The sequence below is a fragment of the Spermophilus citellus genome, assembly GCF_964194105.1.
Source record: "Spermophilus citellus genome assembly, chromosome: X".
Classification (NCBI taxonomy): Eukaryota; Metazoa; Chordata; class Mammalia; order Rodentia; family Sciuridae; genus Spermophilus; species Spermophilus citellus.
Window position 1 is genome coordinate 93,251,986 of NC_138190.1, and position 25,588 is coordinate 93,277,573.

The window sequence follows — 25,588 nt, forward strand, 5'->3', positions numbered from 1 at the left end:
CTCCATGCCTTGCTCCTTGATTGGTTGCTTCAATGACAGTTGGCCAGAAATTGTATTGGTGGCTGCCTGTAATTTGCTTAGCTATGGCCATATAGGTCCACGGAACAGGATAGAGGAGAGTGTGCCTGCTGAGTCACTATTCAAGAACTCTGGAGACCAAGCTGGAAGCAGGTCTGATTTTATTGCACAGTTACCATGTGCACAGTTACCAGGCAGTAACTGAGCAGATTACAGGCAGCCATCAATGCAATTTCTGGCCAACATTCCTTGCAGCAATCAATCAAGGAGCAGGATGTGGTGCAAGCACAGGGACTGCAATACGTGGCCTCACACCCAGGGCTGTGCCTATGGGGTAAGTGGTTTGCCTCTCCTGCACCTAGCATGGGAAGGGAGTGGTTTCGACACTTGGATGCCCTTAACATATGCCATGTATGCAGTACTCCATGCACTTGTCCCCACAGATAACAGGTAGTTTGCTGAGGACTGTAACTTCCTGTGGACTTCAGCCAGACAGGGCTGCAGTTAAATTGCTTTTTAAAAGTGGAGGTCAGCATAGTGGGCCCATTTTAAAGAATTATTCCCTTAACTCCATAGTATCATTGCTCATCTCTTTCTGCTTCTTGCTGTCACAGGAAATCTGGGAGCTGAAATTCCAAACCTTTGCTCTCATGTTCTGATGAAAGAAAATTTAAAGGCAGACACCAAAAGCCATGCAAAAGAACTTTATTATAAGTGAAAATGAGGTGAAAGTAAAGTAAAATCAAAGTGAGGCTTAAGCAGAGAGAACTCTCAAGAGAGAGTGGGCCATCTCCAAGCAGAAAATCACAAAGGGAAAATGCTATCTCCAAATTTATTACTTTTTGATGTTTATCTGGAGAACTGGGGACCACTTGCCATACTCTTTGCCAAGTAGGTGTTCAACTTCTCTTTCAAATTGAGTGATTAAGTTTTTGACCTTAGTTGGTCATTTCCAGAATGCTCATGGTTGCCATCCTATTAACAAGTCAAACCCATGTTAATGTGGACATTGGGGTCAGTAGCTGGTCAGATGTTACCTTAGTGCTCCTGTGCTACCTAAGGGATCTTTCTTCCCAAATGGAGGACCTATAGCCACAATTCCTAGCTTTACATCAACATAAAAGGAATCTGTCAAGAGTTAGTCCCATTAATCCTTTTCTTTTGACATATTTTTATATTAGCTCCATTGCTTTTATTTATTTTCTACAAATTAACTACCACTCTTTGCTTTGTCATCCAATTTGAAAGTAGAAGAAGAACCTAAAACGGATTTTTAATTTATTTTTAAAATTTATTTATTTATTATAATTTGTTATACATAACAGCAGAATGCATTTCAATTCATAGTACACATGTTGAGCACAATTTTTTTATGTCTTTGGTGGTACACAAAGTAGAGTCACACCATTCGTGTCTTCATACATGTACTTAGGGTAATGATGTCCATCTCATTCTACCATCTTTTCTATTCCCATATCCCCTCCTTTCCCCTCCGTCTCCTTTACCCTATCTAAAGTTTCTCCATTCCTCCAATGCTCCTCCCTACCCCCATTATGGATCAGCATTTACATATCAGAGAAAATTTTTGGCCTTTGGTTTTTTGGGGGGATTGGCTTACTTCACTTAGCATGATATTCTCCAACTCCATCCATTTACCTGCAAATGTCATGATTTTATTCTCTTTTAATGTTGAGTAATATACCATTGTGTATATATACACCACAGATTCTTAATCCATTCATCTACTGAAGGGCATCCATGTTGGTTCCACAATTTACTTATTGTGAATTGTGCTGCTATAAACATTGATATGGCTGTGTCTCTGTAGTGTGCTGTTTTTAAGTCCTTTGGGTATAAACCTAGGAGTGGGCTACCTGGGTCAAGTGGTGGTTCAATTCCAAGTTTTCCAATTAATCTCTATACTGCTTTCCAGATTGGTGCACCAATTTGCAGTCCCATCAGCAATGTATAAGTGTGCCTATTTCCTCACATCCTTACCAATACTTATTGTTGTTTGTATTCTTTATAGCTGCCATTCTGACTCATGTAAAATGAAATTTTTGAGTAGTTTTGATTTGCATTTCTCTAATTGCTAGAGATGTTTAACATTTTTTCATATATTTGCTGATTGGTTGTATATCATCTTCTGAGAAGTGTATATTCATTTCCTTGGCCCATTTATTAATTAGGTTATTTGTGGTTTTTTTGGTGTTAAGATTTTGAATTCCTTATATATCCTAGAGATTAGTGCTCTATCTGATGTGTGTGTGGTAAAAATTTGCTCCCAAGATGGAGGCTCTCTATTCACCTCACAGATTGTACTTTTGCTGAGAAGAAACTTTTCAGTTTGGATCCATCTCATTTATTGATTCTTGATTTTATTTCTTGAGCTATAAGAGTCTTATTAAGGAAGCTGGGCCTAATCCAACATGATAAAGATTTGGGCCTAGTTTTTCTTCTATTAGGTAATTTAAAGAACACTTGTGAGCTTTCTATGAATCTCACTGTTCATTGCTAGCTACTACCTAACACTGCCACAAGGAAAATTGGTTTGAAATTGTGTAACTCTGCCTTGACTCCATCGCTAATTTAGCACCTCTACTTCTGACCCTTTATAAATGTTGAAATTCAAGATCAAGGCATTGCCTCTCATTCTTGTGTCTCCAATTTTCTAAATAATTCTGCCTAGGCCTCTAACTGATGCATCCTTAAATTCATATCTATGTCATATGTCAAGAACTCCTCTCATCCTGAATTGAGGTTTCCCTCTCCAGGAATTTCTTGAACTTCCTCTACTATGTATAATTCTGAAGAAGTTGAGTGCTATATCTTTTAAATACACCTGAGGAGGCTAAAAATTTCACCATCTATTTGATATTTGAATAGATTCCCTCCTTCTATGCCAATCAATCCTCTTTTAGATAATATTTCTGCATTTAACTTTGGTATTTGATAAACAGTAATTTATCTTTCAATCCTAAACTAATTCTTCATGTCAAACTAAGCAGAAATAAACTGGAGAAGCATATTTTTAGTTGGTATAAATGTAATACGTACATATATATTGTATTTTATATATATATATATATTAAATGGTTGAATCTTCATGGGGAAAGAGTAATTTTAAAATTTACCTACAAATATATGTCTAACTTGAGAAGAAAATATCAGTGATTTCCAAAAATTGCCATAGAGATAACTTGTTAAAATAGCATTCTTTCTTTTCTAACTACATAAGCTCCATGTTGAACAAGATTATCAATGGTCAGTCTTTCTTTTTTAAATATATATATATATATATATATATATATATATATATATATTTGTGTGTGTGTTCATTTATTTTTAATATTGAGTGATACTTTATGTTATAGCTATAAGATAGATTTAAACACTCCCCAGACAAAAAAATATTTGACTCATTTCCAGTTTTTGCGGACTATGAAGAAGGCTACTAGAAATATATGCATATAGCTTTTGGTGAACAGAATTTTTCATATCACTTGGGTAAATACTCAGAAATGAGATTTATGGGTCATATCATGATTGTTTGGGACTCCAGAATATGTCACCCCAAAATGTTTTTCTTTGATTTGTTTGACATATTTTGAGATGGCTATTCAGAGAATGTTTTCATCACCAAGAAATGATAAAATGTTTGAGATGATGTACAACCTAAATATCCTTTGTTGATCAATCCACAATCTGTACCAAAGCATTATACTGTAACCCATAAAGATGTCCAGTTATTATCTGTAGAAAAAAAGAAAACTACAGTCAAGTAGCTCTGAAAGGCTGCCTTTTTGTAAAATGAAATTTACATTAATCTACATTAGTAAAGTAAACAGCAGATGCAAACAGGTTTTCTCTCCTGAGCTACCCTTCAGCTTGCAAGAAAAATTCTATCACAGGAAGAAAGAGATTAGAGGTCACACCTGGCTCAGACATATTTCTGCAGGCTGCCAGGTGTTTTGTGGGCTGCTATGGGAGAGATTTTATATGCATAAGACAATCTTTGTTTGTCCTTACTTTCCTATCTTCAATATTTCATGGCTTTTTGCCACCTCCTCCCCCACCCAAAAACCTCAACTATAGTTTCCATTTCCTTTATGTAACTTAGAATGTTATACAAATTTCAGTTCTTGTGCTCCTCTATGCATCTAATACATTGTGGATGATTGTCATGTTTCTGAACATTAATAAGCCTTTTATGTTTTTCTTCATTAATCTGCATATTTTAAAATTTATTTTATAGACTTAAATGGTTGAACCATCAGGGGGAAAGAGTAATTTTAAAATTTACCTACAAATATATGTATAACTCGAGAAGAAAATATCAGTGATTTCCAAAAATTGCCATAGAGATAACTTATTAAAATAGAATTCTTTCTTTTCTAACTACATAAGCTCCATGTTGAACAAGATTATCAATGGTAAGTCTTTTTTTTAAAAAAAATTAGTTGTAAATGGACACAATATTTTTGTTTATTCATATATTTTTATGTGGTGCTGAGGATTGAACCCAGTACCTCACACGTGTGAGGCAAGCTCTCTACAACTGAGCTACATCCCTAACCCCAATGGTCAGTCTTATTAAAACACAAGAATCATACCTGGAGACGAACTGGTAGATATATAAATGGGCATCATCAGGACCTATTTCAAATGTCAAAGACCTTGAAGTTCACCTGTGGGAACACTGTCAGACAACTTGTTTGCCCCAGATGTGGAAAATGGAAGGTGAAAGTGAACCCAGATGGAAGTTATAGGAAGGTGATAGCCTTGATACTTTTTCAGTGCCTATTTTACATATATTTTGCTCTGTGCTCCACCCAGAACCACATATAAACTTCTAAGCTAGCATGCCAAAATAGGTTTTTCTGCTTTCAAGCCCCCTCCTGCATGGCAGGAGTTCTATCTCTTCTTGCTTAAATAAATTTTAGTGCATTTACTCTTTTCTTCCATGATTGTGCATGGATTTTTTTTCTTCAAAAACTCTGAGACAAAAAGTCAGAGGAAATTGGCAAAGCAGGGACTCTAGTCTTATCTCAAAACTCTGGTTTCAATATTACACTGACATTCAGGAAAAAAATAAAACAATTTAGTAAATGTGCATTTATTTTATTTTTAGTTGACAAAATTACTTTTATTTATTAGGGTACAACATGATATTTTTATATACATCTAACAAGTATATCTATTTAACATGTTCATTACCTCACACACTTATTTTTGTGATAATGTTACAGGGGCTGGGGATCAGTGAGGCTGAGCCAGTATAGTTACCAGGCTGAGCTAGTGAAGTCACCACACTGCGTGAGTGCCAGTTTTTGTTACTAGAAAGAATGAAAGTGAAACTGAATAGTAATCAAAAGTTCAGGGCTGGGGATGTGGCTCAAGCGGTAGCGCGCTTGACTGGCATGCGTGCGGCCCGGGTTCGATCCTCAGCACCACATACCAACAAAGATGTTGTGTCCGCCGAGAACTAAAAAATAAATATTAAAAATTCTCTCTCTCTCTCTCTCTCTCTCTCTCTCTCTCTCTCCTCTCTCACTCTCTCTTTTAAAAAAAAAAAGTTCAATAGAGCAGGGAGGAAGAGCAGGAGGAAAAGATTAACATTAAACAGAGACATGAGGTGGGAGGGAAAGGGAGAGAAAAGGGAAATTGCATGGAAATGGAAGGAGACCCTCATTGTTATACAAAATTACATATAAGAGGTTGTGAGGGGAATGGGGAAAAAAAACAAGGAGAGAAATGAATTACAGTAGATGGGGTGGAGAGAGAAGATGGGAGGGGAGGGGAGGGGAGGGGGGATAGTAGAGGATAGGAAAGGTAGCAGAATACAACAGTTACTAATAGGGCATTATGTAAAAATGTGGATGTGTAACCGATGTGATTCTGCAATCTTTGTAATGTTTAGAACAACCAATAAAAAAAGAGAGAGAGAGAGAGAGAGAGAGAGAGAGAGAGAGAGAGAGAGAGAGAGAGATTGAGAAGTGAGTGTAAGATCCAAGAGAGGATACTGTGGTGCTCACAGGCCTGGAGGTCTTTTGTTCCTGCCTCAATTTCCCTATTCCCCTCTTAATTGGTTTATTGCCCTTTAGATATTCCTCCCCAAGCTTTTTTGTTAGGGCCTCAATATTCTTGTTGATAGGATGTTTTTAGCATAGTTTTAGCAATAAGAAAGGATTCCAGTAACTTAGTTGCAAGAGATAATGATGATATTTTTCTTTTTTGGAAACCAGAGAGCTCTTTAAGGGTTATAAGTAGCTGTAGCTGGGGGGGGGGGGGGGTCTCCATGTACCAGACCTCACTTCTCTGATGCTTATTTTAGTTAGGTTCCTCAGAATTTTAAGTAATTGTCTCAAGAGAATATAATTGTCTACAGCTTAGGGAAGGTTGGGCATTCTAGCTTTCATTTCTAAATGCTTGCCTGTTTAGATAAGGTTCCACACTGTTTCAGTTTTATAACTCCTGAAGTTTCCTTGGTGCATAGGTCTAATGTCTGTTCTTCTTTGTCCTTTCCCTCTATCCACCTGTTCATTGGCCAACTAACTTACCTAACAGTAAGAACACTTAAAGTCTATTCTTTGAGCAATCTTCAAATCTGCAATACATCATTAAATACACTTATACAGTTACTGATATATATGATCTCTTTAACTGGTTTGATTTTTAATTTATACTTCACTTGCTAAAATGCTTATTTTATTTTAAAATCAATCCACCCACTTTTATATATTATTATTGTTAATGATACTGTCATCCAGCACTTTGTAATATTGTGTTTATATAAACACAATATTATGTATATATAATATTATTTATATAATATTATATAAATATTATTATATTATATATTATATATATTATATAAATAATATTATATATAATATATATATATATATATATATATATATATATAGAGAGAGAGAGAGAGAGAGAGAGAGAGAGAGAGAGAAAGAAGGGAGAGAGGGAGAGAGAGTTACATTCTTCACTTGTCTTCATTCTTACTGGAGTCCTAAGCCAAAGGTTTGACTCTGGAGGTTCAAACAAATCTGGTCTGGCCACTTGCCCCAAAAACCAATAGAAAAAGTAATGGTAAAAACCAGGAAAGGAACCTTAATTACTATTGCTATACCAGGAAGACCAGAGGACGAGCATTCATACCTGTCTCTGGGGTTACTAACATGAGCTTCCTGTGTGTATAGAAAAAGGAGGCCACAAACATGTAGAGTGAAGCAGTCTTGGTCAGTCTGTGGCCTGGTTGATCATTATATCAAGCTTGATCAGGCAGGGCCTTCTGGATGGAAAAAGAAAGTTTCTGTTGCCTGCCGGAGTGTTTTGATTCATCACAAGATATTTTTTGGTCAGACATGTTGTTCTAAGGATCCAAGGTGACTGTAGAAAAGGATCCAAGGTGACTGTAGAAAAGAATGACTCAGAGCAAAGGAGACAGATACAAAATGGAGGCAAAGATGCCAATTTTTATCTTGCTTTTAGTTACCTATTGGACATTTGCAGGCAGGCCCAAATAGTGTTTTTATGAAAAGCAGCCTCCAAGTCCTTGTTATACAACTACTACATGTTATTTAGCAACTCATTACTTCTTCCACAATATGTTTTAAGTTAAACTTTCCTTTGCTTAGCCACTAATTACATATAAAACTTTATTTTGAAAGGTTAGTCAGAATACACTACAATGTGCTATGTTAAGAAACAACCAAAGCAGCTTAACATGTATTCATGAAAAATACATAGTGGCTCTGAGTAATTTTCCAGGGCAATTCAGAAATCTAGACTGCTTTGACCTTGCAGTTCTACAATCTCAACATGTGGCCTATTGCAATTCCATGAGTACTAGAGGGTCTTATACCAGGCATTAAATGCTATCTGAAAGTCTAAGCCAGAGTAAATCCCAGGACTCTGCCCAGTTGTAGGGAGTAGCGTTATCCTTCTGTGCATCTAAAATAAGAGGATTGCTTATAGGTAAGAATTAGGAGTCTCAATAATAGCTTTATGTGTGAATTTTTCATTTAATGCAGAATATAGTATATGTACTAAGTCTTTGGGGTTGGCATACATGAAAATGAGGGATAAACACATTGCAGACATAGGAAAAAGTATGAATAAAGTCATGGAGTTGAAGAAAGTATGGTATGTGCATTAGTTAAACTGAAGCATAACAATTGTGAAGAATAGTGGGAGGTAAGGGTAAAAAATTATAACATTATCTAAGGATTACAGGATTGCATTGTGGTGCCAACAACAGCAAAGTAGTGAATAAATGTGATTTATGTATGGGAATATGTTGAAAGAGGGAAAGATTAGTTGAGAGAAGAGTTTCTTTACAAACTGTAATATACACCTAAATTTCTTATGCTGATGTAAAACACTTTGATTCAGATTCAGGAGGCTTTTGGTGATTCTTGATTTGCTTCATGTCTAAAAACTTCACAGGTTATGCTAATATTGCTATTTAAAGAACAATACTTTGAGTAGCAAAGACATAGGTGAAAAGTAATAAAAAGTTTAATTAAAGAAATGGGGGAAGGAATGGAAAGTATGAAAGACAAATTATAGAAGCAGCAGAGACAGAACAGATAAAGAATGAATTATGTACAGTTGGTAACTAATATGATAGGAAAAGAGTGAGGGATGCAATCCTCATTATTTCCCTGTTGAAGAAACTAACATATTCCCAGTGTGATATTCATAATCATCTGATAAATAATCCCTTTTACAAATATGTTTTAAGAAACAAAGTGTAACATTAACAATTTTTGTATGTATCATTACATATTTACAGAAGTGATAAGTTCTTTCTTATTTCATTCTTACAAATTTGATCTCTTTTATTTTATTTTCAAAGAGGAAGACTTGAAGCCCAAAGAAAAGGCAAATATGGGTACCAGATAGTATAAAAATGATTAAGTTTCTTTCTCAGATTTTTCTACATCATCTCTTGCTGATTCTGATCTCTGGTGAATTTATAAGATTTTTCTGGTTTCCAGTCTCTTCACTTATAAAGTAAAATTACTAATAAAACAGAGGTTGTGAGGATTAAATGAAATAATATATGAAAATCTTAAAATGTTGCCAGACACATAGCAACTGCTTAATCAATGCTAGGTAGGCATTATTACCCTATTTTCTAGAGAAAATTAGCATTTTTAGCTTATTCATTTTTAAATCATTTGGTTTGGGTTATTTTGTTTTTAATTTTAATCTCCAATTTTTTTTCATATCCCACCAATATTTTTGCCTCAACATATTCCCCATTTTCACAGTCTTCAGTGTTGGCATATCTGAAACTCTGGACTATGGATCATCAGCCGCAGGATCACTTGGGATCCTTGTTTAAAAAAGAGACTCCTGAGCTTGAACCCAAAGCTACAGAATCAGTCTTCTGGAGTAAGGAACAAACATTTTATTTTTAAACAGATCCCAAACACATTTCCATTATGCCCTCCATTTTGAATATCATTGTTCCAGGTATTTGTGAATAGGTGGTCAGAAATAAGAATGTATGATTTTCAAGATAGTAACATAATATTAAGTATTCAAGGTCCAATACCCATCTCACAGAATAAACCAGACTTGTCTGAATGTGTCATACATTTTTAGCCCTCCTTTTTTTTCTTAACCTAGAGACAGAAAGGCTGAACATTTTTCTCAAAGATAAGTATATTTTTCCAAGGTAAAAAAATATAAGCTAAGTTAATTTGAAGAATAACATACTAGAGTTATAGATGGTTAAACACTATTATTTTTGATAATTCTCATCAAAATTTGTTTTATCTAAAATATTAAGAGAGTTAAATTTTAGAAGCAAAATGTAATTTGCCTTTGGGGATATATCTTTGTCCTCCTTCTAGAATCTAAAATATTCATATAAAATTGAGATTAAATGTCTTTTTTGCTTTGACTTCTTGAGAAGTTTTTATAGTGACTGTTTCTTGGCATCTTAAAAAAGATCAATTATTTATTTTTATGAAGATGAAAGGATTTTTTAGAAAATTATGATGAACAATTCTGCCTTGCTTGATGAACACATGTATCATTTTATATGTAGCATATAGATATAGGTATGGATATATATAGGGATATAGTTGCAGATGCAGATACTGATATATCTGTCTTTCATGGGAAACTTGGGCTTCACCAATATATTTTCATTTCATATACCAAAACACTATTACATTAATTTAAACATTTGTAACATCTGCTAATATTAGTAACTATTCACAATTCAAATAATTTTATCAATGTATGCAGAAATAGCATGACTAATCTGAAATATCGTTGTTTAGTGAAATCACTAAAATGTTAAGATAATCATTATTGCTATTGGAAAATATTACTTTAATAAAAGTAAGCAACAATGAAGCAATTATTTGAACTAAAATAGAAATTGTTTTCAATATTCATTACCCCTATTTTAAGGTTTTATTGTTTTCAGTTTATGAATCTAAGTTTAAATCTGTATGCTGAATTTCAGTGCTTCAAAAGTTTCATTAGCTTCTTAATTTTTCACTTGTTCACTTTTGACTTTTGGTGTTTAAACAGAATGTATTGCATTACTAATGTAGATCTGAATGCAATTATTTACAATCATTGGTTACTGCATTAATGTCTTACTTTCCCACTCCATAGCATATGTTTCTGACAGTATTCTTAATTTATTTTGTGTTTCATAAAAGACAATTGTATTCAAAATATTGTATTCAAAATGATGGCTAAAGCCATCAATTTATCCATAGAATATTCTGATGTGTTGAAAGTATTTTCACATCTTACTTCCATGAGTGAATCTACTGTGATGTTCATTTAGGTAGAGCAGTAAGAACTGGGTCAAGTGATTTCTGAGCTCAGAAATAAGAGATTCTTTAGACAATATCCAGATTTCTTTTCTCTGTTAACATCCCCAGGCCATCCATCACTAGAAGGCCTGCATGTGTAAGTTGAAAAAAATGTGTATAGCAAGTTTAATAATGGTAATGTACAGCAATTTTCAGATTGGAATGGTTGGAGAAAAAAGTTTAAAAATGAGTAAATGAAATAAAGTTACTTACAGATTGGTAAATCTAATTAATCTTGTGTGGCAAAAGAGAGGGAAGTTGATATGTGGGAAAATATAGAAATTTCAATAGAGTAGATGTCCTTTCAAGGTCAAAGGACAGATATCATGGGCAAATAATCTGTATAAATATGCAGTTAAAAATTATTTTTTCAAATTTGTTTAGTGCTAGGTGAGACCATGGATAAGATAGATGATGTAGGGTCGAAATCCACATGAACATTGAAGTTATCAGTTTGAGATGGAAATGACAATATCTGGTAAATAAAACCATAATTTCAAAAAACAACACACATAATTCCAAAACTCATTGGCACATTTCTTTAAGGAATAATAAGTTTAAAGCACAAAATTCTAGCTGCTTTAAGCATACAGGAAAATATTAATTAGTATATCATACTTGGCATGTCTTCCTTTGATGCACAAATGCATTAGATAAAATTTACCTCATCGTGTCTAGAATTGGCTGTATCACCATCAATTCTAACAACTATGAAGAAGGCAATTATTTGAATTGTCTATTGATGTTGGAAATACATTTTTTAAAATAGTTAGTAAGGAAGTGACTTTGAATTTAAACCCCTTGAGTAAATTAAACTAATAATTTTAGGTAGTTTATCCTGTCATATATATTTCAATGTAGTTCCAGCCTTAGATCTTTAAGCTTTTAATTCAAAAATCTCAAAATGGTTAGACTTAGAATTCCAGGATGTATATTAAGGATGTTGTTGGTTCCAATCAAATTTCCAACGACAGTTATTTTTTTAGGATATACAGAAATGTTACAATGTAAAAAAAATATTTGTGTATTTATTAGTACAAACAAAATAGAGCTAAATTGCTAGAAAACTTAAGAATGTTTTCAGATTCAGTATTTCTTATTGAGTAACTATAAATTTTGTTGTCTTAATGTCAGTTCTCAGAAAGATTAGAAACTAGATTACAGAAATATGATTGGATTGTGATTTACATTCTAGCCTTGGATCCTACTTTATCTCACTTAAAATGACCAACATAACCTTCCTGAAGCTGTATTTCATCATTCAAAACATGAGGCATATGAACTTACAAGGGATAACTTTTGTAAATCAAAATTTATCTTGAGAACATCTGTCATTCATACAACTTTTGTCTCTTTCCTTATTTGTATATATTCTTCCACAATGCTATAGTGAATTCCACCACAAGCATTGTTATGAAATATTCCCCTCCATGGTCACCTATGTTCAAATGCTTTATTGCCACTTCTTCCTTCCTTCTAATGACCAGGAAGATAGAAGATGTGGAGAATGGTATTTCTTTAGGACCAAGTGTCTCTTTCCTAGAACTCTCAACTCAGAGAATATAAATAAGACTCTTCTCATAATGTCAATCCTTTAGGGACAACTTTTTTTATTAAATTATTTGAGTAATATAAATTCTTAATTACCTTTAATGCAGACAATGTTAGTAACTGTTTTCCACTCCATTTTCATACAGACTATTGAGGATAAATAAACAAACATTTTATTCTGTGATTCAATGCACTTAAAATCCAACTGAAGTATGAGAAGACTCTCCTTTTATAAGGACAGAAATTGGGAAGATATTCTGTATGATCAGGTGTTTTAGCAGAGAACCATATATATAGCAGAGAACCTCTTAATGGCAAAGTATGAGAAGCCCTTACCACAGTTGTATTCTTTCAATTAGAATCAATTCACAACAAAACTCCTCTAATTTCAGAGGTTTATAATATCTTTGAGTGTTAACAAAATATACAGCTACCTCTCACTAATATAGGAGTTAAGGTAAATATTAGGTTTGGATAAGGAACCATTACTGCCTTCAAACAATACCCCCAAATTGTGAGTGAGTTCAAGAACAACAGATCACATCTGAAATTTTACTATGGATGTTCCACAAAGTTTAGCTTCAGTGGAAAAAAGGAAGTAGTTATTTTTTTAAATTCCAAAATTGAGAAATAAAAAATAGAAAAAATGTTAAAATAAATTATAAGTTTGGGATTATTTATTTTATGTGGTACTGAGAATTGAACCTGGGTCCTCACACATGCCAGACAAGTGGTTGGGGATTATTTATGAATTCACAAAAGTAATTTTAAGAAGGTAGTTGGAATGAGAGATGATAATGGAAAATGAAGTCATTAACCTATAGAAATAAAGTCTAGAATCTTATAAATGACATGGTGTAAAGAAAATATTTTTCTATTTATAGAAGTCTTGTCCATTCTTTTTTAGAGGAGAAAAGAAACTCTTAAATCTAATTTTATGTAATAAGTTAAAGGGGCTGCTGAGGGCTAGAAACATGGCTTGTTTCTCAATGTATTCTGGCATGTTTCCTAAATAAATGAAAGAATGTTATAGTGCAAGAATTAAAACCAAGAATGAATAAATGGGATGGAATCAAACTAAAAAGTTTTTTTTTCTTAGCAAAAGAAACAATCTGTGAGGTGAACAGACAGCCTACATCCTGGGAGCAAATCTTTATCCCTCACACATCAGATATAGCACTAATCTCTAGGGTATATAAAGAATTCAAAAAGCTAAGCACCAAAAAACAAATAACCCAATCAACAATTGGGCCAAGGACCTGAAGAGACACTTCTCAGAAGAGGATATACAATCAATCAACAAAAATATATGAAAAAATGTTCATCATCTCTAGCAATTAGAGAAATGCTAATCAAAACTACTCTAAGATACCATCTCACTCCAGTCAGAATGGCAGTTATTATGAAGACAAACAACAATAAGTGTTGGAGAGGATGTGGGGAAAAAGGTACACTCATACATTGCTGGTGAGACTGCAAATTGGTGCAGCCAATATGGAAAGCAGTATGGAGATTCCTTGGAAAACTGAGTATGGAACCACCATTTGACCCAGCTATCCCTCTCCTCGGTCTATACCCAAAGGACTTAAAAATAGCATACTACAGGGACACAGCCACATCAATGTTTATAGCAGCACAATTCACAATAGCTAAACTGTGGAGCCAACGTAGATGCCCTTCAGTGAATGAATGGATAAAAAAAATGTAATATATATACACAATGGAATTTTACTCAGCAATAAAAGATAATAAAATCATGGCATTTGCAGGTAAATGGATGGAGTTGGAGAAGATAATGCTAAGTGAAGTTAGCCAATCCCCCCGAAAAACAAATGCCGAATGTTTTCTCTAATATAAGGAGGCTGACTCATGGAGAAAGAACATGGGAGGAATAGATGAATTCTAGATAGGGAAGAGGGGAGGGGGTCAAAGGGCGGAGGCAGGGGATTAGCAAGAATGGTGGAATGTGATGGAGATCATTATCCAAAGTACATGTATAAAGATATGAATTGGGTGTCAACATACTTTATATACAGAGATATGAAAAAATGTGGTATATACGTGTAATAGGAATTGTAATGCAAAAAAATACCCCTAGAGGGCAACATGGCCGCCGGCGAGGAAGCAGCGATTCCAATGTCTCCACATTAACGGGATCAGAAAGACCCATTGGAACAGCGGCAGTCTACCTACTGAGGAACTTCTAGCAAAATTCCGTGAAGAGGGGACCTGCCGGGAATTGGTAGGTTTATTAGAAGTGTCAGTTTGTCTCAGACAAGTGGATCTTGGCCGGTCACGCTGGCGCAGAGGTCTAGTCCCGCAGCCACCAGCCGCTTCAGAAAGCGGCCGGAGGCCCTAAGCGGCGCGGTCCGCCTGAACCCGCAGACGGCATCCGCCATCTCGCTGTCCCGGAAGGCCCCGTTCTCGCTCAGCGAACGGCCACTCCACCCGCCCGGATCTTAGCCACGCGGCGGCGGCCCAGCGCAGCGAGAAGTGTCCCCGCCGGGCCCAGCAGACAGCCCGTGCCCTCCGGGCTCTACTAACAGCCACGCCCACCCGGCAAACGGCTCCCCCCCTGAGACAGCGTGAAGGGAATCTAACCAACCCTTTACGAAATAGCGAACTGGGAACTAAAACCAGAGATTGTGTCAGACCAGAAACAAGCCAGTTCCACCCCTCCCTTCGGACACCCCGGCAAGGAGCCAGGGGCCCGCCATAGCAGAAAGGGGAAGTCACCAAAGTTCGGCCAAAGAGATTCCTTCCCAGCGGAATCTACTTTAGCAGGTGTGTGACTCCCACCCACACCAGATACAAACAACCGGGAAACTTCAAAATCTCTCCGTGGGCATGACCGTAAGGGCCAAAGGACTCTCGACCCCCAACTCCCCCTACTGCCAGTGATGAGGGCGTGACTGTAGGGGCAGAGGGAAGCAGAGAAGACTCCCCACCCCCAAATCCCCCAACCGCGAACTGAGAGGGTGTGGCGGTAGGGGCGGAGGGAAACAGAGGACACTCCAGACCCCCAACTCCTCCTTCCACCAGCAGTGTGGTTGTGACTGTAGGGGCTGAGGGAAGTAGAGGGGATACTCGACCCCCAACTCCTATTACCACCAGCAGCGACACCAATGGTCTTAGCTGCCAGACTCCGAAGGTGTGCCCATCAAAGGGGTCCGGAAAAATTAAACAATTGACTCCCAGACTACAGCTCCACAGCACTGGGGCTTAGATGAATGACAACGAGAGTGCTCAGTAGTTAGGGAAATAGAGCACTCAGTGGGGCTGAAAGTGTAACCAAATCCTTGGGGAACTGCCTCCGGTGAGCAGGACCTGGCTGGCTGGCAGGAGGAAGGGGAGGAGGGGCCGTAGAAGTGAAACGGCTCTGGACCAACAGGATTGAGAAACTCCCAGGAACCGCCTTACAGGGATTGCTGTTGACACATTGAGGGCAAAACTCAGCCCGGAGGGCACAGCTTTGCCTACGGGAAGAGAAGAAAATGGATCTCTAAGACCTAATTTTATTTCCTATTTCATTTTAATTTTTTCTCTCCCTTTTCCCTCTCTCTCTCCCCTTCCAAGTTTTACTGCTCTTTCCATTCTCCTCTATGCTATCTATCTCCCTCTCCTTCTTTCTTTTCAAGAGCACCTACCTTCCCCTTCCCCCCCAACTTTCATCCCCAAGCATTACGTCCTCCATTTCGCGTAACTGTCTAAATACAAATAGGTGTGCGCCCTCCCCCCGCGCCTGCAAGGTAGCCGGACCTGCAACCCACCAGCAGGTCAGGCCCAGCAACCTGGGAGTGGCAGAGCCGCCCCCATGCACCTGCAAGGTAGGCACACCTGCTACCAACCAGCAGAACAGGCCCAGCAGCCTGCCGATGGGGTAGACACAGTGCCCCAATTGGAGGAGGAGCAGAGCCCCTGCCCGCGCCTGCGCAGGAGACTTTGCAACTATACAAGAGTAATACAACAACACAACAGTCTCAGTAAGCAGAAAGAAACGCGAACACTATGAAGAGACAAGGAAAGAAAGGACCACAAGCAATGCAGGTCAACTCAACGTTAGAAGAGGTAATATCTGCAGCAGATGGAATGTCAGATAAAGAATTCAGGAGATACATGCTTCAGATGATCTGGAGTCTCAAGGAAGACATTAGACAGCAAAATCAGACAATGAAAGATCTCTTCAACAATGAAATACATAAACAACTCCAGGAAGCAAAAGACCAACTATACAGGGAGATAGAAGCTATAAAAAACAAACAAACAGAAATCTTAGAAAGGCAGGAAGCAATAAACCAACTTAAAAACTCAATTGAGAATACTACCAGCAGAGTAGAACACTTAGAAGATAGAACGTCAGACAATGAAGACAAAGTATTTCAACTTGAAAAGAACATAGACAGCTCAGCAAGACAGTTAAGAAACCATGAGCAGAACATCCAAGAGATATGGGATAACATAAAGAGACCAAACTTAAGAGTCATTGGGATACAGGAAGGCACAGAGCTCCAAACCAAAGGAATAAACAAACTATTCAATGAAATAATACGAGAAAACTTCCCAGACTTGAAGAATGAAACAGAATCCCAAATCCTAGAAGCCTACAGGACGCTGAATGTGCATAATCATAAGAGATCCACACCTAGACACATTATAATGAAGATGCCCAACATACAGAATAAGGAGAGAATTTTAAAAGCTACAAGAGAAAGGAAACAGATTACATTTAGGGGTAAACCAATCAGGACAACAGCTGATCTCTCAACACAGACTTTGAAAGCTCGAAGATCCTGGAATAACATATTTCAAACAATGAAACAAAATGGGTTCCAACCAAGAATTGTGTATCCAGCAAAACTGAGCTTCAAGATGGAAGATGAAATTAAAACCTTCCACGATAAACAAAAGTTAAAAGAATTTGCAGCTAGAAAACCATCTCTACAAAAATCCTCGGCAAAACATTACAGGAAGAGGAAATGGAAAATAACAATGAAAAACAACAGTGGGAGGTAGGACAGTAAAGGGGGAAAAATAATCAAAGAGGAAAACAAACCATATTCAGTAACATAAATAAACAAATATGGCTGGAAGGATAACCCATATCTCAATAATAACCCTAAATGTTAATGGCTTAAACTCACCAATTAAGAGACACAGGCTAGTAGAATGGATCACAAAACATGACCCAACTATATGCTGCCTACAGGAGACACATTTGATAGGAAAAGACATACATAGACTGAAGGTGAAAGGTTGGGAAAAATCATATCACTCATATGGACTTCAGAAACAAGCAGGAGTGTCCATACTCATATCAAATAAAATAGATTTCAAACCAAAGTTAATCAAAAGGGATAAAGAGGGACACTACATACTGCTCAAGGGAACCATACACCAACAAGACATAACAATCATAAATATATATGCCCCAAACAATGGTGCAACTATGTTCATCAAACAAACTCTTCTCAAGTTCAAGAGTCTAATAGACCACCATACAATAATCATGGGAGACTTCAACACACCTCTCTCACCACTGGACAAATCTTCCAAACAAAAGTTGAATAAGGAAACTATAGAACTCAATACCACAATTAACAACCTAGACTTAATTGACATATATAGAATATACCACCCAACATCAAGCAGTTACACTTTTTTCTCAGTAGCACATGGATCCTTCTCAAAAATAGATCATATATTATGTCACAGGGCAACTCTTAGACAATACAAAGGAGTAGAGATAATACCATGCATCTTATCTGACCATAATGGAATGAAACTGAAAATCAACGATAAAAGAAGGAAGGAAAAATCATGCGTCACTTGGAGAATGAACAACAGGTTACTGAATGATCAATGGGTTATAGAAGACATCAAGGAGAAAATTTAAAAAATTCTTAGAGATAAATGAAAACACAGACACAACATATCGGAATCAATGGGACACATTGAAAGCAGTTCTAAGAGGAAAATTCATTGCATGGAGTTCATTCCTTAAAAAAAGAAAAAACCAACAAATAAATGATCTCATACTTCATCTCAAAACCCTAGAAAAAGAAGAGAAAAATAACAGCAAAAGAAGTAGAAGGCAAGAAATAATTAAAATCAGAGCTGAAATTAATGAAATCGAAACAAAACAAACAATTGAAAAAATTGATAAAACTAAAAGTTGGTTCTTTGAAAAAATAAATATGATCGACAGACGCTTAGCCATGCTAACAAAGAGAAGAAGAGAGAGAACTCAAATTACTAGCATACAGGATGAAAAAGGCAATATCACAACAGACACTTCAGAAATACAGAAGATAATCAGAAATTATTTTGAATCCTTATACTCCAATAAAATAGAAGATAGTGAAGGCATCGATAAATTTCTTAAGTCATATGATCTGCCCAGATTGAGACAGGAGGATATAGACAACCTAAACAGACCAATATCAATTGAGGAAATAGAAGAAACCATCAAAAGATTACCAACTAAGAAAAGCCCAGGACCAGATGGGTATACAGCAGAGTTTTACAAAACCTTTAAAGAGGAACTAATACCAATACTTTTCAAGCTATTTCAGGAAATAGAAAAAGAGGGAGAACTTCCAAATTCATTCTACGAGGCCAACATCACACTGATTCCTAAACCAGACAAAGATACTTCAAAGAAAGAAAACTACAGACCTATATCTCTAATGAACCTAGACGCAAAAATCCTCAATAAAATTCTGGCGAATCAGATACAAAATCATATCAAAAAAATTGTACACCATGATCAAGTAGGATTCATCCCTGGGATGCAAGGCTGGTTCAATATACGGAAATCAATAAATGTTATTCACCACATCAATAGACTTAAAAATAAGAACCATATGATCATCTCGATAGATGCAGAAAAAGCATTCGACAAAGTACAGCATCCCTTTTTGTTCAAAACTCTAGAAAAAATAGGGATAACAGGAACATACCTCAACATTATAAAAGCAATCTACGCTAAGCCCCAGGCTAGCATCATTCTGAATGGAGAAAAGTTGAAGGCATTCCCTCTAAAATCTGGAACAAGACAGGGATGCCCTGTCTCACCACTTCTATTCAACATAGTTCTTGAAACACTGGCCAGAGCAATTAGACAGACGAAAGAAATCAAAGGCATAAAAATAGGAAAAGAAGAACTTAAATTATCACTATTTGCAGATGACATGATTCTATACCTAGCAGACCCAAAAGGGTCTACAAAGAAACTATTAGAACTAATAAATGAATTCAGCAAAGTGGCAGGATATAAAATCAACACGCATAAATCAAAGGCATTCCTGTATATCAGCGACAAACCCTCTGAAATGGAAATGAGGACAACCACTCCATTCACAATATCCTAAAAAACAATAAAATACTTGGGAATCAACCTAACAAAAGAGGTAAAAGACTTATACAATGAAAACTACAGAACCCTAAAGAGAGAAATTGAAGAAGATCTTAGAAGATGGAAAAATATACCCTGTTCATGGATAGGCAGAACTAACATCATCAAAATTGCGATATTACCAAAAGTTCTCTATAGGTTTAATGCAATGCCAATCAAAATCCCAATGGCATTTCTTGTAGAAATAGAGAAAGCAATCATGAAATTCATATGGAAAAATAAAAGACCCAGAATAGCAAAAGCAATGCTAAGCAGGAAGTATGAATCAGGTGGTATAGTGATACCAGATTTCAAACTATATTACAGAGCAATAGTAACAAAAACAGCATGGTACTGGTACCAAAACAGGCGGGTGGACCAATGGTACAGAATAGAGGACACAGAAACCAATCCACAAAACTACAACTATCTTATATTTGATAAAGGGGCTAAAAGCATGCAATGGAGGAAGGATAGCATCTTCAACAAATGGTGCTGGGAAAACTGGAAATCCATATGCAACAAAATGAAACTGAATCCCTTTCTCTCGCCATGCACAAAAGTTAACTCAAAATGGATCAAGGAGCTTGATATCAAACCAGAGACAAGGCATCTGATAGAAGAAAAAGTTGGCTACGACCTACACACTGTGGGGTCGGGCTCCAAATTCCTCAATAGGACACCCATAGCACAAGAATTAATATCTAGAATCAACAAATGGGACTTGCTCAAACTAAAAAGTTTTTTTCTCAGCAAAAGAAACAATAAGAGAGGTAAATAGGGAGCCTACATCATAGGAACAAATCTTTACTCCTCACACTTCAGATAGAGCCCTAATATCCAGAGTATATAAAGAACTCAAAAAATTAGACAATAAGATAACAAATAACCCAATCAACAAATGGGCCAAGGACCTAAACAGATACTTCTCAGAGGAGGACATACAATCAATCAACAAGTACATGAAAAAATGCTCACCATCGCTAGCAGTCAGAGAAATGCAAATCAAAACCACCCTAAGATATCATCTCACTCCAGTAAGATTGGCAGCCATTATGAAGTCAAACAACAACAAGTGCTGGCGAGGATGTGGGGAAAAGGGTACACTTGTACATTGTTGGTGGGACTGCAAATTGGTGCAACCAATTTTGAAAGCAGTATGGAGATTTCTTGGAAAGCTGGGAATGGAACCACCATTTGATCCAGCTATTCCCCTTCTCGGTCTATTCCCTAAAGACCTAAAAACAGCATGCTACAGGGACACTGCTACATCGATGTTCATAGCAGTACAATTCACAATAGCAAGACTGTGGAAGCAACCTAGATGCCCTTCAATAGATCAATGGATAAAAAAATGTGGCATTTATACACAATGGAGTATTACTCTGTATTAAGAAATGACAAAATTATAGAATTTGGAGGGAAATGGATGGCATTAGAGCAGATTATGCTAAGTGAAGCTAGCCAATCCCTAAAAAACAAATGCCAAATGTCTTCTTTGATATAAGGAGAGTAACTAAGAACAGAGTAGGGAAGAAGAGCATGAGAAGGTGACTAACATTAAACAAGGATGAGAGATGGGAGGGACAGGGAGAGAGAAGGGAAATTGCTTGGAAATGGAAGGAGACCCTTAGGGTTATACAAAATTACATACAAGAGGAAGTGAGGGGAAAGGGAAAAATAATACAAGGGGGAGAAATGAATTACAGTAGAGGGGGTAGAGAGAGAAGAGGGGAGGGGAGGGGAGGGGAGGGGGGATAGTAGAGGATAGGAAAGGCAGCTGAATACAAAAGACATGAGTATGTCATTATCTAAATCAATGTAAGTGTAACTGATGTGACTCTGCAATCTGTATACGGGGTAAAAATGGGAGTTCATAACCCACTTGAATCAAAGTGTGAAATATGTTATATCAAGAACTATGTAAAGTTTTGAACAACCAATAAAAAAAAGAAAAAGAGAAAGAAAAAAAATACCTCTAAATTACATGTATAAAGACATGAATTGGCATGAACATACTTTATATACAAAGATATGAAAAATTGTGGTCTATATGTGTAATAAGAATTGTAATACATTCCATTATTGTGTATTTAAAAAAATAAAATCAATATGGAAAGCAAAATAAATAAATAAATGAAGGAAGGAAGGAAGAATGCCAGGTAGAAACAAAGAAGCAAGTGCTAAGTTTTTGGAGGACTTACTATGAGTATAAACTGCTGTATATGAAATTGAAATAATAAAGACATTAGTGGAAGAGGGATATTAGTAAAAATCTGTTGAAGCCAACATAAATCCCATAGTTTAATTAGCAGTGTGGTGACAATCTTGATTTATTAGTTTTGACAAATGTACCATGGTCACATAGGATGTTACCATTAGAGGAAAATAGTTGAAAGGTACATGGGTACTCTCCAGCCTTTTTGTATATCTAAAATTAATCCAAAAGTAACTTAATATTACAACAATCAAATATTAAATATTCCTTGCTTTTAAAAGTATATCAATATGCACTGGAGACAAATATGTTGGCAAATAATAGGTATTTTAATATCTAGGCAATCCTTGATTTCCATGGTTGCACATAACTCAAAAAATTACTATTCAAGCTGAAACCATAAAAAAACAATTTTAATAGTCAAAAAATTACAAATGTTGTATGACCTATGAAATGATTTTCTAAACATTAGAAACTTTTATTATCAATTACAAATGTACAGGGAAATAAAAATAGCAACACTAATATTTATCACACTAATATTTAAAACATTATATCTTTGTAAGAAAACTTAGCAAGTAGTTTCTGCCATTTGTCTCCTTTTCATTGTATAACTAATAATAATACATAATAATACTTTCTATGGTCTGGAAAATTCTTTATGCTTTCTAAGTTTGTATCAGCTTCGAATATTTTATCTTTAATGATTTCAATGTTGTAAAATTTCACTAAGGGTCTCTTTAATATAAAAGTTTTGGCTGATGTAATTTCCCTTGCATTGTATTCATTCTGTTTGTCAGTTTTCTCATTTATGTGGAAGAGTTCATCTTCAGTAAATTCCTCTGGCTACATATCTTGAGTCTATCAGGCAGTGGTAATTTCAGTTGTCCTATAGTTAGCTATTTCTTCTATACCTCCATTTTATTTTTTATTCTCATTTTATTTTCAGTGTTACTGACTTTTATTTCTTTGCTATACTCCCACATTTATTGGCCAATTTCCCTTTGATTACTTACTTTTGAGAAATGTTACCAGACATTATCACTGGGACACAAATGCCAACACAAATATATGCTTAGGTGATGTGCATGAACTGAATAGCACAGACAATGAATAATAACTCACAGACTCTGAAAGTATTGATGTAATTGGTCACAGATTATAATATATCTGCTATTTATGTAGTGATTACAGGACTGAAAGCTAATTGTAAAGTTCACACTTTATGCAATTATTCACAATTAATATAATGCAGGGAGAGAAAAATGACATATATAGTAGTACTCATAATAGCAGTGTTCGTAATTGTGAAAACAACAAAATATTCTTCAACTGATGAATGGATATATAAAATGAAGTATCTTTTTGTAGCATAATGTTATTTGGCAATAAAAGTGATGATGAGAGCTGGGGATATAGTTCAGTGGTAGAGTGTCTGCATGGCAAAAGATTTAAAAAATAATAAAGTAATAATGAATACAGAAATAAAATTTGGTATATCTATATAATGAAATATTATTTAAGCCATAAAATGCTGTCACATGGATGGACTTTGAAAATATGTTAAATGAATGAAACTAGTTATAGAGGACTACGTTATATGATTCTGTTTATATAAAATATCCAGCATCAATAGATTTATAGAGTCAGAAAGTAGATTAGTGATTACCAGGTTGGTAGGGTTAGGATGAATAATGACTAAATGGTTACAGAGTTATTTTTGGTTGATGAGAAGATTTTAAAATTAATGACAGTGATGGTTATAGAAGTCTGAATATGCTAAAAACATTGAATCACATACTTTAAATTTGTGAATTTTATAGCATATGAATTAAATATCAATAAAGGTACACAAACAGTCATAAATACACTGTATGGATGTGTGCATACACCATGGTAACTGAAATCTGTGCATATCAGAATTGTGTAAGGCAAAGACTGATTAGAGAATTAGTGGTATTTGATAGTTAAATACAAAGATTAGAGGTTACTTAAAGAAGTCAAATTTAATCTCTTAAACTGTACTGGGTTATTAAGGGAATCTAATTTTATATATGAGTTACATTTGAATACCTTGTATCTGCAAATGGTGCATAGTAACTTTTTAGTAACTTGTTGTTATTATTTAGTAAATTATTTGAAAATATATGTTAAGAATTTGTTTTAACCAGGCTTGTTTGTAGGAATCAGAAAATGTAAATTATTACTTGGTAGACAATATAAGAATTTTAACTCTTATTTAGAATTTTTAAAAAGCAGTAAGCAACGTGTTATTGAAAAATCATGGGAAAATGAAGATATTTGGATTTTGCAAGGAGTTTTAGGAATGAGGTGGGAAAAATAGAATGATGAGACTGAGACAGATTGGAATATTCTAGGTGTAAGGTACCTAAAACTTGTGTAAGAGATCATATGCTTCTGAAGATTTTGATTAGGTGGTAGGGAAAAGGAACAACAACCATGGATAATAAGTCAGAAGAGATAATATGTGTTTGAAGCTTTGGTTTGGGTGTGCAGGAATTATGAGTTCTTCAGCTGTAGGTCCCACCATAATGATGAAACTAAAAATTGAAAAACAGTCATTTACTGTCAGGCATTCAGGCATACATGTATAAAAATCAGTGTATATCTAAAGAATCTGTTTACATTCTTTTTATAGCTCCTATTTAGTGCCAGTCAATTCATGTTTAGTTGGTATTATCTTAGCTCAACTATTAGGAAAATAAAAAAGAACTTAGATAAAGAAAAAGTTAGTGTTTCTTTAAATATTATAAAACTATCTTATTCAGTTAGAAGTCCTTGAATATTTCTCACTTTTTTTGTTAATAAAGTAATAGGCTGCAGTGTGAAATGTTGGCATTCATTTTCTCTGAATGATCTGTGCCTTTATCACAAATATTCCATATTTCAGTTTATATAAAAATCTTTGAAATCCTTGACTAGATATTTAATGGTTTTCTTCATCTGAATGTTTAGCAACAAAGAATGATTCTTGTCTCATCTGCTAAAAGAAATTATAGATGAATCCCTAGTTGAAGAATTCTGAGGGTGATAAATCAATAATATACTTTTTTTGCACTTGGAAGACCATGGAGATTGAATTTCTCATGTTAATACATTTTTTAATGAAACTGACCCTATAACAAAATTCATTACTGACTAAAATAAAATGACTTCATTTCATGAATATTGAGAGTTCAATGAAAGATAGTTGAAGAGACTATTAGAAGAACAAGTGATGGAAATAATTTACTTCACAACAAAATGTACCTTTGTTCTTGTGTCTCAAAATGTAAGGGAAGACTGTATATAATTCTACTTCAGAAAATAAAGCATATCAGAAACAAGTGCCTATTGAACAAGTAAAATATTTCAGCTATGTAGTTTATGTCTCTAAAGAAAATGATATTTTATTTTATTTGTGTTTATTGAAAACTTTTGCATTTAAAATTTAATTACTTCACGAACTCTTGAAGTCTCCCCCCCCCATACTGGGGATTGAAATCAGGAACACTCTACCACTGAGCTACATCCCCAACCATTTTT